At 35.5% G+C, this 15470-nt stretch overlaps 1 protein-coding gene across 3 annotated transcripts in view; it reads left to right on the top strand.

The window, feature by feature from the left end:
- HS2ST1 (heparan sulfate 2-O-sulfotransferase 1) overlaps positions 1-15470 on the top strand; it is a 199260-nt gene that overhangs the window by 3424 nt on the left and 180366 nt on the right. The gene's annotated exons all lie outside the window — the stretch shown is intronic.

Here is a 15470-nt window from a genome sequence, read left to right as displayed (position 1 = left end):
TATCATTTTCATTGTAGAAGATTCCAAAGGATAGTATTGTCTGATAGTGGCTTTAATATACCTTGATTTGAGAGTACAGTATTTTGATGGTGAGACTTCTAATAGAGCAATAGATGTATTCAAAACTGAGGTGTACTCATTGACTACTTGGGAAATTCACTAATTAGGAATTCCTAAAAAAAAAAAAATTCAGTAATACAGCTTTTTATTTTTATTTTTTAAAAACAAATATGGCATTGTAGTCCACATATTACAATGCAGCTTGCTTTTTTTGCCTTGAATGTTATACACATCTTTCCAGGTCAGTACATATAGATGTGACTTACTCATTCTATTAATAATAGCTGTATAATATTCCAAAGTATGCATGTATCATTAATTATTAAGCCATTATTCTAGTAACGGACATTCAGTTTGTCTCCCATCTGTCGCGTGTGTGCGTGTGTATATATACATATATATATAATTTTTTTGAGTGTTTCTTTTCTTTCTTGGTATTATAAGCAATTACAGGAAACATCCTTATATGTCCGTTTAACTCATGTTGATGTCATTTTGTGCTAGGATGAATTCTGTATGTGAGATTGCTGGGACAAAGAATATACATATTTTATAATTTAACAGATTTAAAAATCTACTTTTCAACATTTTTTTGTTTTTCAAAAGATGTAGTAATCTACACTGCCAGCACACATTCATTAGCACTAGAAGATAATCAGCTTTTAATTTTTGCCAGTGTGAGGCTGTGAAATGATATATTCAATTAATTTACCTTCTAATTTCTAGGTAGGTTGAACATCTTTACATATGTTTATTGCCCTTTTATTTGTTAATTTTTTCTGTTTTTCTATTGGGTGGTTTACTTTTTTTTTAAATGTTAGAATTAGTAATCCTTTATCTGTCATATGTCTTTTTAAAATTTTTTTTATTTTTATTTATTTATTTATTTATTTATTTTTTTGAGATGAGCCTTGCTCTGTCACCCAGGCTGGAGTGCAGTGGCACGATTTCGGCTCACTCCTGCCTCAGCCTCCCAAGTAGTGGGGATTACAGGTACGTGCCACCACGCCCAGGTAATTTTTGTATTTTTAGTAGAGACAGGATTTCACCATGTTGGCCAGGCTGGTCTTGAACTCCTGACCTCAAGTGATCTGCCCCCCTCTGCCTTCCAAAATGCTGGGATTACAGGCATGAGCCACTGCACCCGGCCTCTTGCATTTGTTTTTGTCCAAGTTTGCCATTTGTTTCTTGACTTTATGGTGTGTTTTGCTCATATAGAAGTTTTAAAATACACACAGTTAAATCTATCAATTTAGGGAAGTCGTTTTCATATGTTGCTTAGGAAGACTTAGCCAGAGCCAGGATTGTGTACATTTTCTGTATTTTATTATAGTATTTTGTAGTTTATTACATTTGGCTCTTTAAACCATTTGTATGTTTACAGAGATTTATCATGATTTTCTCAGTAAATCATTTTTTCCAACTGTATGTTAACATTCCTTCTTTTAATCACATACTAAGTTTTCATATGTTCTTGGATCAATTTTGGATGCTATTTTCCATTAATCAGAGATTCTTTAAACCTCGGGGACCCATAAATAGGCTTCAAGCTATCAGCGAATTCCCTGAAATTATATACATAACTTTCATCAGATTTGCAAAGGAGTATGTGATTCCTTTAATGGCAAGGATCACAGATTTATAGTAGATGTTTCATATTTAGTGGACTTTTTTTTGTTTTTAGTAACATAACATGCAGATTGTGAGTTAAATTTAGGAGATAAGCTTATTACCTGTGAAAAAGAGAAGTTTTTCAACTTCAAATGAAGTTAATACTTCATTGTATTAAAATGTAGACTGAATTTTCTAGTGAGAAATGGAAAAGGACAGGGAATCCAAATGAAAACTATTTAACTGTGACTCGTTACTATAAAATGTCAGAATTTGTGACTGGTAAAAAGTAGTTCTTCCCGAATTTCAAGAGCGCACTTGTTGCTAATATTGACTGGTCGAACAGTGCAGTGAAATATTTTTTCACATAAGTGATAGAACTATGTGCTTGGTAACTTTATTTTCTATAGGGTTTTAGCATTGTAAATAATATTTGTTGACTGTGTTCTTACATCCCTATATGGATTTATGAGCACATTAGGAATAATCTTTTACATGGGGAAAATAATTGAGAATGGATTATGTAATCATCCATTGGTGAGAATTAATGTTAGTCATTATGTTCTTAAAACTCTACTAGACTAAACAACTAATTCCAGGGCCAAGGTTGAGACTGCTTTTTGGAATTTGGTAGTTTTTACAAGTAAGTTCCTGAAACCATGCAGCAATACCTGTAAGATGTTCCAGAGAATGCTAGATTTCCTCACTTCTGAAATCATTTGGAAAACCTCATAGTAGCTACTGTGTTGAGGACTTTGGGTTAATAGGAATACAGTTATTCTAGAATTGGTAATTGGTGCCTCACTTATTAGTCTTGAATAGGATGTCTAGTGCCAATGGAGTAGTCACCTGAAATAGTTGATCTCAATTAAGATAATTCCAGGATGTCTGTCTACCACTCTGGTAGGCCTTCTAATAGCTTTTTGGCACTTAGAGAAATTGAAATAATAATGAATGTTCAAACATTGCTCTCCAGAAAGACCATTTTTGAAGGATGTACTTATAGATGAACTTCATAATCATGGTTCACTATAGCCTAGTTATTTTTAAGATCTACCCACCTACCAGTACCTGTACTTACGTATTCTGCCTTTCTGCCTGTTAACAATAGATGGTAACTGTCAGTGCTCCTGTTGAGTCATTTGTGCACCCGATTCTGATGCCTCACTTTCCTAAAGACATGGTTCCCGAAGCTTTCCCTCATTCTCCTGTCACAATGTATTCTTGAAAATTGCTAAGAGAGTGGATTTTAAGTGTTTTCACCATACCACAAAAAAGTATGTGAGGTAATGCATGTTGTCTTAATTAGCTTGATTTAGCCATCCATGATATATACATGTTTTAAAACATGTACATGATAAATATATACAGTCTTGTCAATTACAAATAAAAAAAACTATCTTGGTAAATGTTCCAGGTGAATGTGAAAAATATGTATTCTGTTGTTATTGGCTGAAGTATGCTGTAGATGTCAGTTGGTTGGTAGTATTGTTATGGTGTTTTGTATTCTTGATTTTTTTCTGCCTCTTCATCAGTCATGGAGAGGGGTTTTGAAATCTTTGATAATTGTGGATTTGTCTGTTTTTCTTGTAGTTTTATGTCACTTTTTGCTTCATGTATTTTGAAGTGCTGTGATTAAGTATATGCACATTTAGGCTGTCATGTCTTCTTGATGGACCAACCCTTTTTTTTATACAAGATACCATCTTTATCCTTGGTAATATTCTTTGCTCTGAAACCTACTGCTGTGGTGTTAATGTCTCCCCCAAAATTCACGTGTTGGAAATTTAATCTCTGATGCAACAGTATTGGGGCGGGGGGTGGAGGGTGTTTAGGTGATGAGGGCTCTCCCCTCATAACTGTATTAATACTGTTATAAAAGAGCTTGTCGCAGTGTGTTCTCTTTTTTCTACGTAAGAAGACAGCATTTGTCCCCCTTTTGCCATTTCTACCCCCAACCATGTGAGGATGCCACAAGAAGTCCCTCAACAGATGCTGGTGTCTTGATTTTGGACTTCTCAGTTTCCAGAACTGTGAAGGAATACATTTCTGTTTTCTATAAATTACCCAGTCTCAGGTATTTTGTTATAGTACCACACAATGGACTATGATACTTACTTTGTCTAATACTAATACAGACACTTCAGTTTTCTTTTGATTAGTGTCAGGTGGTATATCTTTTCCCATCCTGTTAATATTAACCTACTTGTGTATTTATATTTAAAGTGGATTTTTGGTAGACAGCATCTAATCTTTCATCTAATTTCACAATCTCTTTTGTTAATGGAATGTTTAGAACACTTAATGTGATTATTGATGTGGTTGGGTTTAAATTCATGAGTTGCTATTTGTTTTCTGTTTGTCTTAACTGTTCTGTGATTCCTTTTTTTCTGTTGTCTTTAGGATTAAAGGGGTATTTTTAAATTCCATTTTTTAATTTGATGACTTACTAGCAGTGCTCTTTGTTGTTGTTTTTTTTTTTTTAGTGGTTGCTTAAGGGTTTATGGTATACATGTTAGAATTTCATGTGTAGTATAAGAACCTTAATATATTACCACTTTTTTCTGGGTTCTTGCTATCGTCATTATACATTTTACTTCTATACATGAGTCCTACAATACATTATTATTTTTGCTTTAACTTAGTTATATTTTAAAAATATATAAAATGTTTAAAAATTTTTTTTAAATTTGCTGACATATTTACCATTCCCAGTGTTCTTCATTTTGTGTGTGTGTGTGTGTGTGTGTGTGTATGTATGTATATGCAGATTTTCATGTGGTACCATTTTTTTCACTCTGAAGAATTTCTTTTAACATTACTTACACTTAAAAATATACTGGTGATGAATTCTTTTCATTTTGTGTGTCTGAAAAAGTCTTTATTTGCTATAGTGTTTGAAGGATATTTTTGTTGGGTATAGAATTCTAAGCTGACGTTTTTGTTGTTTCAGTACTTTAAAGATGTTGCTTCATTGTCTCCTGGCTTGCATTGTTTCTGATGAGAAGGTTGCCATCATTCTTTGTTCAACTATATGTAGCGTGTCTTTTATTTTTCCTCTTTTGCCTACTTTTAAGAGTTTCACTAGGTTTTTAATTATTTAATTATAATGGCCCTTGTATTATGTTTCTTGTGCCTGGGGTTTGTTGAGCTTCTTGGATCTGTGAGTTTACAGTTTTTATTACATTTAAACATTTTTGGCTATTATTTCTTCACATGTTAGTTTTTCTATGCTGCTTCTCCTCTCAGGAACTCAAAATACACTTACATTAGACCACATGAAATTGTTCTACAGTTCAGTGATGTTCTGTTTGTCATTCTCAGTCTTTGTGTGTGTGTGTGTTGTTTTAGATAGTTTTTACTGCTAGGTCTTTAATTCACCAATTCTTCTGCAGTATGTAATCCACTTTTAATATTACCCAGTTTATTTTTTATCTCAGGCATTGCCTCCCACCCCTCCCCCTGCCCTTCTAGAAGTTCAATATAGGTCTTTAAAAAATTATGTATCATTTCTTTCCTTAACATCCTGTATTAGCCCGTTTTGACGCCCGAGACTGAGTAACTTACAAAAGAAAGAGGCTTAATTGGACTTAGAGTTCACATGGCTGGGGAAGCCTCACAACTGTGGCAGAAGGCAAGGAGAAGCAAGTCACATCTTATGGTGGCAGGCAAAAAATGAGAAAGCTTATGCAGGGGAACGCCTTTTTTTTTTTTTTTTTTTTTTGAGACAGAGTCTTACTCTGTCGCCCAGGCTGGAGTGCAGTGGCGCAATCTCGGCTCACTGCAAGCTCCGCCTCCTGGGTTCACGCCATTCTCCTGCCTCAGCCTCCCGAGTAGCTGGGACTACAGGTGCCTGCCACCACGCCTGGCCAATATTTTGTATTTTTAGTAGAGATGGGGTTTCACTGTGTTAGCCAGGCTGGTCTTGATCTCCTGACCTCGTGATCCACCCATCTTGGCCTCCCAAAGTGCTGGGATTACAGGTGTGAGCCACTTTGCCTGGCGGGAATGCCTCTTTTTAAAACCATCAGATATTTTGAGACTTACTCACTATCATGGGAACAGCATGGGAAAGACTTGCCCCCATGATTCAGTTACCTCCCACCAGGTCCCTCCCACAACACAGGGGAATTCAAGATGGGATTTGTGTGGGGACACAGCCAATCCATATCATTCCACTCCTGGCCCCTCCCAAATCTCATGTCCTCACATTTCAAAACCAATCATGCCTTCCCACAGTCCCCCAAAGTCTTAACTCATTTCAACATTAACTCAAAAGTCCACAGTCCAAAGTCTCATCTGAGACAAGGCAAGTCCCTTCTGCCTATGAGCCTGTAAAATCAAAAGCAAGTTAGTTGCTTCCTAGATATATTGGGTAAATACAGCCATACCAAGTGGGAGAAATTGGCCAAAACAAAGGTGTTACAGGCCCATGCAAGTCGGAAATCCAGCGGGGCAGTCAAATCTTAAACCTTCAAAATGATATCCTTTGACTCCATGTCTCACATCCAGGTCACGCTGATGCAAGAGTTGGGCTCCCACGGCCTTGGGCAGCTCCACCCCTTTGGCTTTGCATGATATAGCCCCCCACTCCTGGCTACTTTCACAGGCTGGCATTGAGTGTCTGTGGCTTTTCCAGGTGCACGGTGCAAACTGTCAGTGGATCTACCATTCTGAGGTCTAGAGAACAGTGGCCCTCTTCTCACAGCGCCACTAGGTGGTGCCCCAGTAGGGAATCTGTGTGGGGGCTGCAACCCCACATTTCCCTTCCACACTGCCCTACCAGAGGTTCTCCATGAGGGCCCCACCCCACAGCAAACTTCTGCTTGGGTATCCAGGTGTTTCCATACATCTTCTGAAATCTAGGCTGAGGTTCTCAAACCTCGGTTCTTGACTTCTGTGCACTCGCAGGCTCAACACCATGTGGAAGCTGCCAAGGCTTGGGGATTGCACCCTCTGAAGGCATGGCCCGAGCTCTACGTTGGCCCTTTTCAGCCATGGCAGGAGGTCTGGGACAAAGGGTGCCAAGTCCCTAGGTTGCACATAGCACGGGGACCCTGGGCCTGGCCCACGAAACCATTTTTTCCTTCTAAACCTCTGGGCCTGTGATGGGGGAGCACTGCCGTGGAGACCTCTGACATGCCTTGGAGACATTTTCCCCATTGTCTAGGGGATTAACATTCAGCTCCTTGTTACTTATGCAATTTCTTCAGTGGGCTTGGATTTCTCCTGAGAAAATGAAATTTTCTTTTCTATTGCATTGTCAGTCTTAAAATTTTCCTAACTTTGATGCTCTGTTTCCCTTTTAAAATTGAATGCTTTTAACGGCACCCAAGTCATCTCTTGAATGCTTTGCTGCTTAGAAATTTCTTTCACCAGAAACCCTAAATCATCTCTCTCAAGTTCAAAGTTCCACAGATCTCTAGGGCAGGGGCAAAATGCCGCCAGTCTCTTTTCTAAAACATAACAAGAGCCACCTTTGCTCCAGTTCCCAACAAATTCCTTGTCTCCATCTGAGACCACCTTAGACTGGACCTTATTGTTCATATCACTATCAGCAATTCAGCAAGTCTCTAGGAAGTTCCCAAACTTTCCCACATTTTCCTGTCTTGTTCTGAGCCCTCAAAACTGTTCTAACCTCTGCCTATTACCCAGTCCCAAAGTAGCTTCCACATTTTTGGGTATCTTTTCAGCAATGCCCCACTCTATGATACCAGTTTACTGTTTTAGTCCGTTTTCATGCTGCTGATAAAGACATGCCCAAGACAACAATTAACTAAAAGACGTTTAATAGTTCTACATGGGTGGGGAAACCTCACAATCATGGTGGAAAGCAAGGAGGGGTAAGTCACATCTTATGTGGATGGTGGCAGGCAAAAAATGAGAAAGCTTGTTCAGGGGAACGCCTCTTTTTAAAACCATCAGATCTCATGAGACTTATTCACTATCATGAGAACAGAATGGGAAAGACTTGCCCCCATGATTCAATTACCTCCTACCAGTTCCCTCCTACAACACATGTGAATTCAACATGAGATTTGGGTGGGGACACAGCCAAACCATATCACATGCTTTTCCTAATTTTTTTTGAACAGGTGGAATATTGTTATAATAACTCTTTCTGATGTTGTTGTCTACTAATTCTATCATCTGGGTCATTTCTGGGTTGCTTTCTATTGATTTGCTTTTCTCTACATTATGGGCCATATTTTCTTCTTTACGTATCTGGTAATTTTTAACTGGATGGCAGACATTATTTTACCTTGCTAGGTACTGGATATTTCCATATTCCTATAAATACTTTCAAACTTTGTTTTGGGACATACTTAAGTTATCTAGAGACAGTTTTGTCTTTTTGAGGCTTGCTTTTAAGTTTGTTTGATGGCATCACAAAGCCTTTAGCCTAGGACTAATTTTGCTCCATTACTGGCAGTCCCTTGTAGTGCCCTTCAGAGTATTCCACCCAGTGCCCTGTGTATTACAAGGTTTTGCCACTTTGGCTGAAGGGAACACTGGTTGAGTGAATCCCCAAAATTGTTCCACCTGCCCATTTTGAATGGTTCTTTTTTGGCCTCAGTTTCTTAACACATATACACTGAGAGGTGCTCTGCTGAAAATTCTGTTTTTAGCTCTGTCCTCTTCAGTGCACTGCCCAGCAAACTTCAGCCACCTTGTCTTTCCTAAAACCTTGATTCTCGCTCCTTAATTCAAGGAGAATGTTGGATCCCTGAATTAGACTGAGTTCTCCCTCCCTGTGCTATAGCCTAGAAACTCTCTCAGGCAGTCATAAGACTCACTTCATTTCCTTTTTCTCAGGAATCCTCATACTATGCGGATTTCCTGTTTAATGTCCAAAGTCTGAAAATTGTTGTTTTCTATTTTATCATTTTGTTTTGTTGTTTCAGGTAAGAGGGTAAATTCAGTCTCTTTTACTTCATCTTGGCTAGCGGTAGAAACTGGGTGAATCTTTGATTGTGTGTCCCCAAGTTGACTGAGGGGAAAGTAGTGAAGTTGGATCATTTGAATTATACTTAGTAATTAAAACTAATATTGTAAATTCAGGGAAAGAATCATGGTTTTATTATGCCTCTTGATTTCTTCATAATCTCCAGCATGGTATTGAGCACAGGCCTTAGCAAGTTGTTAACTGAAAGTTAGGCGAGACTTATCCATGATAGTCCCACCTTCCTCCTTCCTTTTAGAAGTTTCAAGTGTATGTTAGTTAATTCTTTGAAGTGTTATCAATTTTATTCTGATTTTAAGAAACCAGGCCTTTTGTATCCCTTTAGATACAGCTGAGTCTAAGAGGAAGACTCTTTCAGACTGGCTGATGAACCATCTGGCTCCAGAAGAGGTTTTTGCTTTTCCTGTTAGTATGGTTCTTGAGCTAACTGGTCACATTCTTGCTGGGTGTGGCTGGATAAATAGTTCTGTTCAGAGGCTTCTTTCCTGTATTCCTTCCAGAATACCTTTATACCAAGCTAAGTAATGGGGAAGAGAATCAGAGGGATGGTAGTGCTAATAGTAGTTATATTCAATATGTTGCATGTATAGAAAATGCATATAGTTTGCCCTATGGTGAATATTATCATTATAGTCCTCAGATCTTCAACGTGGCATGGTACAATTCTTGCTAAAGGTAGTTAGGTTGTGCTGAACCTGTGAGTACTCTAAAGTGTCAAGGAGAAGTCTTTTAAATTGTAACTCTTGGCTTCTCCTGTGGGAAGGTAGTGATTTGAAAATGGTGAATTGATTTGCTGCTTATATAGCAACTTAAAACTGGATTTAGAGGGAAAGTAATGTCCACTTTCCTAAATTCCAGCACAAGTTAGGAATAATCCATTAGTATCACCTTATGTTTTTCCATTATTTATTTTTAAATTCGTGACATAGCTAGAAATAAGTGATTTGTACAGGTAAGCACTCAGAAATGACTATAAAGAGTGATCAGATGATGTCAGTTGGGAAAGGAGAGTTGTGTTGAAAACCCTTAGATTTTTGCTTGGTATGGTTAAGGATTTGAGGTTAAGTGGCTATGCAAGTGCAGACTAACTCTCGGCATATTTATTTCTAATTATAAACTACTTTTGAGTTGGGCTTAATGAATGTAATTTAGAGATGTTATTGGTTCATTGATAAGCTTCTGCTATGTAGTCCCTGTATGCTGTGAAGCAAAACACTATAGGAAATGGGCTAATCAAACTAGTTTTATTTTTTTCTGCTGCGTAAGTTGGTAGTCTGAGTCTCCATAGCTTGTCTTCAGACAATGAATTGTATATCAAGTACTCTGTTACTATCATGCTTTCAAAATAATGCTTTATTACAGTATGTCTTTGTTAATAGTAAGTTAAAAATTGAAATCTTTAGAAGAAACTAACTGCACAGCATAAACATTCGAACTAAAATCTTGCTGCAAACCTGAATTTTTATAGTGTATTCAGTAGAGTTGTAAATTCTGCCCTATTTTTGTTCTAAGACTTTGATGATTAGGGCTATCTGCGTCTTTCAGTTTCTAAGGTGTGATGTAAAAGGACATTATCTTAAGTTTTCAGTGATAAAAAATATACTATTTTAAATATAGGCAGGAATATTAGAGCTTTGAGTAAAATTGAATTACTGGATTAAAATCAATAAAATCCTTCTTCAACCTTGCATTTGATTAACTTGTTCAAGTTTTGTCCATGACAAACTGAAACTGGCTCAGCAGTGAGGTTTGACACTAAGATTCTTTATCTATATTTAGATTTGATCTGTATTTAAGATTCTTGATTTATATTCTGTATTTGGGTGTTAAGAAAGTGCCTCCAATTGCCAGTATTTTTATTTCAACACAGTCTTACTGCTTTTCAACACACCCACCTCTTATTAACTGTTGGATGTTCCCGGAATGTTATACACCTCTGGCAGAAAAACTCAGTTGTTTCCTCAATAGAAGGGCTGATTAGAAAGACTGGCTTAACATGATTTTAATGTATTTTAATAGATAGTTTCTGCATTTTTAAAAATAAAATAGAAGAAAACATTCATCATTGTCTTCTAGGACATAAATTTCTTATCTTTCCTTCCTACTTTGAAGGTTAAAACAAAAAAGCAAACAAAGTTGTGTGATGATATTTTAGTGTCTTGAAATGGATTTCTCAGCCATTAAAATAAGGGATATGTATGACTTTTGCACCTCACCTGGGATTTGTCAGTGATACTCTCTGACTTGATATGTACCTTTTCAGGTTTGTCTTATAGATAAGATGCCATCGTGTGCCCTTTTTCTTTTACCCTAGGTTGGAACTTTGTGTTTAATTAGTAAGCCATCATGACCTCTGAACCTTCACTTAGTAACTAACAGTTATGGAGTACTTACTGTGTGTTTATAAGTGTTTTATGTGTATAGTTTCATTTAATGTAAATGATACTTGTTTTTGCTTTCTTCAGAGAATTGCTGTGAAGTTAAATGATGTTCAAATGAGATAATGAATGTTTGTACAAACACTGTAGTTATAAATTGTTATTAATAATGACAATAATATCTAACTACTTTCTCTTTGCCATTGTTGTCTTTAAGGTTTAATATCGTCTACAGCCTACATTTTTTGGTGCTGTAGTTTTTCCCAGTGCCTCATCTCATAGGATGACACTTGTCTGATAAGTCCTCAGATAAATCACATGATGTTACATGAGTTATAGATTTGACATTCAGATTAGCTTTTTATTCTTTCCTTCCTTAGGAAGAAGTAATAATCACTGGCAATTCATATTGTTATTTGCCTCCTTAAAGTAGAAATCTATTTGTTTTCATATAAATTCTAGAAAAGCTATGGCTTTTTGATGTTACTGGACTCTCTTCACTCTTTCCTATTAATACCTGTGAAATTGACAATTTAAAGATAGATTTATAAAATGAAAATTAAATTTAAATTGTGATGGAGTTTTTGCATGTGTATATGTATGTGTTTATGTGCGTATACGTGTATAAAATAACTCTTTGGTCTCTAAATTTTTAAAGAATTAATGATAGTCAAATTAATGAAAGAAGAAAGAACCTAAGCCTATTTCTCCATTTTAGAAAAAGTTTTGTGTGATAGTTGCTTTATTATATTGTCAGTTTTCCCATGGTGATTCATTGTCATATCTCAAATAGAGGAATATGTTCTGTATCCTTTATTTAAATTAGGAAAGTTCAGTTTTTCTTACCTTTTTCACTCAAATACAGAACAGCATAGGCTGTACATTAATATTTATTGCCAAGATTTTGAGGATGACTTTAGAAAAGACAAAATTCTTGAATCTTACACAGCTTCAAACACTATTAACTCAGGTAAATAGTTACTTGCCATTCTACAATCAGAAATTTTGGTAGACTGAAATGGTGGACTATAAGAGGTAAACTGTGTTGTGATCACCTGTTTTATCATATATATTGCTGCTACTTTTTTTCAGGAATTACAGCATTATTCTTAAGTACAGGTCAGCCTTACTGTTGAATTTAACATGTAGCTGTTGTGTACAATTTGAAGAGTAGAGCAGTGATTTCATTTGCATATTATAATGTTTTATGTTTATGGATATCTTTAAAATTTTTCCTAATTAGCAGTGAAAACATTTTGAAAGAAATGCTGGATTTGTTGGAAGCTCAGCTTGCGTTTTAGCTATACCTTTAAAACTTTAAAAAATTCATTTCTTAATGACTTTACCAATCTAGAATTGAGAAAGACAGAGTGGAGAAACAACATGAACCTTTTACATTTCACCTAACCTTCCTCTATCCCCACATGAAGCGTAATACCCCATAGGTGGAAACTGTCTTAAATTTTATTTTGTTTCCAAAAACTTAAGCATACGTTAGTCTGGGCTTTTGGGAGTTGTCTTGTAGAATAAGATTATTAAAGGACCTTACCATTTTCTAAGTAGATTTTATCCTAAATTTATAATTGCATTGGAAAAGTGGGCTTTTAAAAAAATTTAACCAATGTCATATGACACCATCCTCCCCTATTCCTCCCACCCTGAGTTACCAGTTTAATTTGAAAACTTTGAATTTCCCACCTATCCAAGTATGCAAGATTTTGCATTGTCCTCACATAAATGAACAAATCTTCAAAGCACGAAAAGTTGAGTATTTGTTTTATGTGCTCTTCATCTAGGTGCTTGTAGTAATGTTGGCACTTACAGGAGAAATTAAGAGATGAGGCAGAGAGGTGAAGAAAGGAGTCTTTAAAATAAGTGATTAAATTTTGGGCATTTATAGTATGTTGTGTGAGCACTTTTTGAAAATGACCAGTTAGTGGGGGAAAATAACATTTCTACCTTTAAAAAGAATGTTCTTTGAAATGAGAAGTAGTTTTAAAAGTTACTTAAATAAGAATGGTAGGTTATTTTAGTTACAGTCTCACAAAAATGATGTTGTAGTATGTGACATGAAATATAGTAGGTTTTGAGAGTTTTGACTATGTACATGACGTTGAATGTAGTCAAAAGTTGGCAATGTAATTTTTAAATTGAATTGTATTATACATTATTTCACATTTATTATTCAGTTTAATTCTACCTTGTCCTGAAAAAGAGTTGAAGAGGTACACAGATGTGTTTGTGTAATGCGGAATGGGTAAAAAGGCAAATGAGGTAGGAAAATAAGTCAAAGTAAAGTATTTGTATGGATATTAAATAACTTATTTTAATTTTGTAGCCCATTTTTTTTGTTTTGTTTTTGTGGGTAGTGAGGTATTAAAGTACCAAAAAGATCTCAATATGTAACCCTTACTTCAGATTCTGAGGTAATTTGGAGTGATAGCATTTTTGCAGCCTTTTATTTAAGGAGCCAGGAAAGCAGATTTCATACTTGCATTTTGGTCACAGAATAAAAGTGAAAGTTTTATTAAATAATAACAAGGATAGTTTGGGAAGATGAGGCATCTAGTGATAAGAATTGAGTTAGGATTTTGTGCCATACATGATTTGTGATAAAGCTTTTCTTACTGTGATACTAAAGGCTTTGATTGTAAGTTCAAGTAGTTTTCAATGCAGAATCCATCAGTGTGGAACCTTATATAATGATTGTTGAGCACATTTTGACATAATTTAACATCATGTTGTTGCTTATTTAGAAAAAAATGCTTAATACCAGTAATCTTTTTATTTTTTCTATCAAGTATATTTTGTTTCTGAGAGGATTAAAAATAACACGGTGCATTGAAGTGATATTTCTTGGTGGTTTTTAATTTAAGAAAATCTGATAAAGTAGTTTATAACTTTTCTTTCTTCTTTTTGAAGAGACAAGGTCTTGCTTTCTTGCCTAAGCTGGTCTTGAACTCCCGCCCTTTAATGATCCTCCCATCTTAGCCTCCCAAAGTGTTGGGATTACAAGCATGAGCCACTGTGCACAGCTAGATAGCTAAGAGAAATATGGATTAAGTTGACTATTATAAGTTACGGTTTTCAAATATGATTTAAAATAAATATTGTTAGATTAACATTAAGGGCTACAGTGAAATTACCAAAGCACGTATTAAAGACAAATTTGGGGCGATATCACATGTTCTCACATATGTGAGAGCTAAAAAAATTTGATCACATGAGAGTAGAGAGTAAAAAGATAAGAGACTGGGAAAGGTGAGTGTTGGGGAGAATGAAGAGAAGTGGGTTAAAGGGTACAAACATGCAGACGGAATAAATTTAATGTTATAATTCTCCTGGTTGTTCATGATATACCATGTACCATTTCATATAATTCATGTAATATACCCTCTTATTTTATAGGCAAAGCAACAGCAGCCTAAGTCTTGCCAGGGGATAAAAATATTTCTGAATAAATAAAGTGATACATAAATCATATAACTTTCATTTTAGGCTAGGGTCATGATCAAATACATTGATTTGTTATATGTAAAATTAAAATTACTGATTTAATAAATAGTGGTACCTGTCTTTTCCTCTGTCTGTATTAGAACAGCATTAGTAATAGGAAGCAAGCAGGATAGTCACTAAAAGCACATGCAGTGTCAGAAATAAGAAGTGGAATCTGTTTTCAAGGGGAGGAGACAGAAGAAGGCAGGAGAAGTACAGCAATCCAGGTTAGGTTATTGTGGTAAACCTGTCTTTCTCAGAAGCTTCTGAGCACAGTTCTGAAGAAGGTAACATAATTATAATGTGCTCGTAAAATAATGGGGCAAAAAAATATTCTTCAAAGTAGTTACCTTGAGGAAGTTATACATTAGAAAATATAATTGCTAAAAATATTTTGAAATTCTTTATGAAATTGGTTTCAGAACCTTTTAAAACTGTGCAAGATCATTTTTGTAGCCATAGATTAAAATTATAATTAAAATTTTTAAATTGTAAAAGTAATTATAGAATATTTAGAGAACATGAAAAGTAATGCTTTTTTCACATACTAATAAAACCATTGTTCTTTGCAAAGTTTTTTTCATATGGATTCTTTAGATAAAACTTATTTTAATCTACTCAGGTGTAGATTTTTTGGTGTTTATCCCTCTTGAGTTCTTTGAGCTTCATGGATCTGTAGTTTGGTGTCTGTCAGTTTTGGAGAATTAACCACCATTATTCACATATTTCTTCTGTTTCTTTTCTCCTGATATTCTCATTATCCATAGTTACACCTTTTGTAATTGTCCAAAAGTTCTTAAATATTCTGTTACTTTTTAAAAAAATTCTTTTTGCCTTTCAGTTTGGGAAGTTTCTATCAACGTATCTTCAAGTTCACTGATTGTTTTCTCTGCTGTGTCTAGTCTGCTGTTGAATCCATCAAAGGCATTCTTCATTTCTGTTACTGATTTTTGTTATTTCCA

The sequence above is a fragment of the Pan paniscus genome, chromosome 1 (assembly GCF_029289425.2).
Source record: "Pan paniscus chromosome 1, NHGRI_mPanPan1-v2.0_pri, whole genome shotgun sequence".
Classification (NCBI taxonomy): domain Eukaryota; kingdom Metazoa; phylum Chordata; class Mammalia; order Primates; family Hominidae; genus Pan; species Pan paniscus.
The sequence above is the reverse complement of the archived record's forward strand: the minus strand, read 5'-3'. Positions and strand labels throughout refer to the sequence as shown.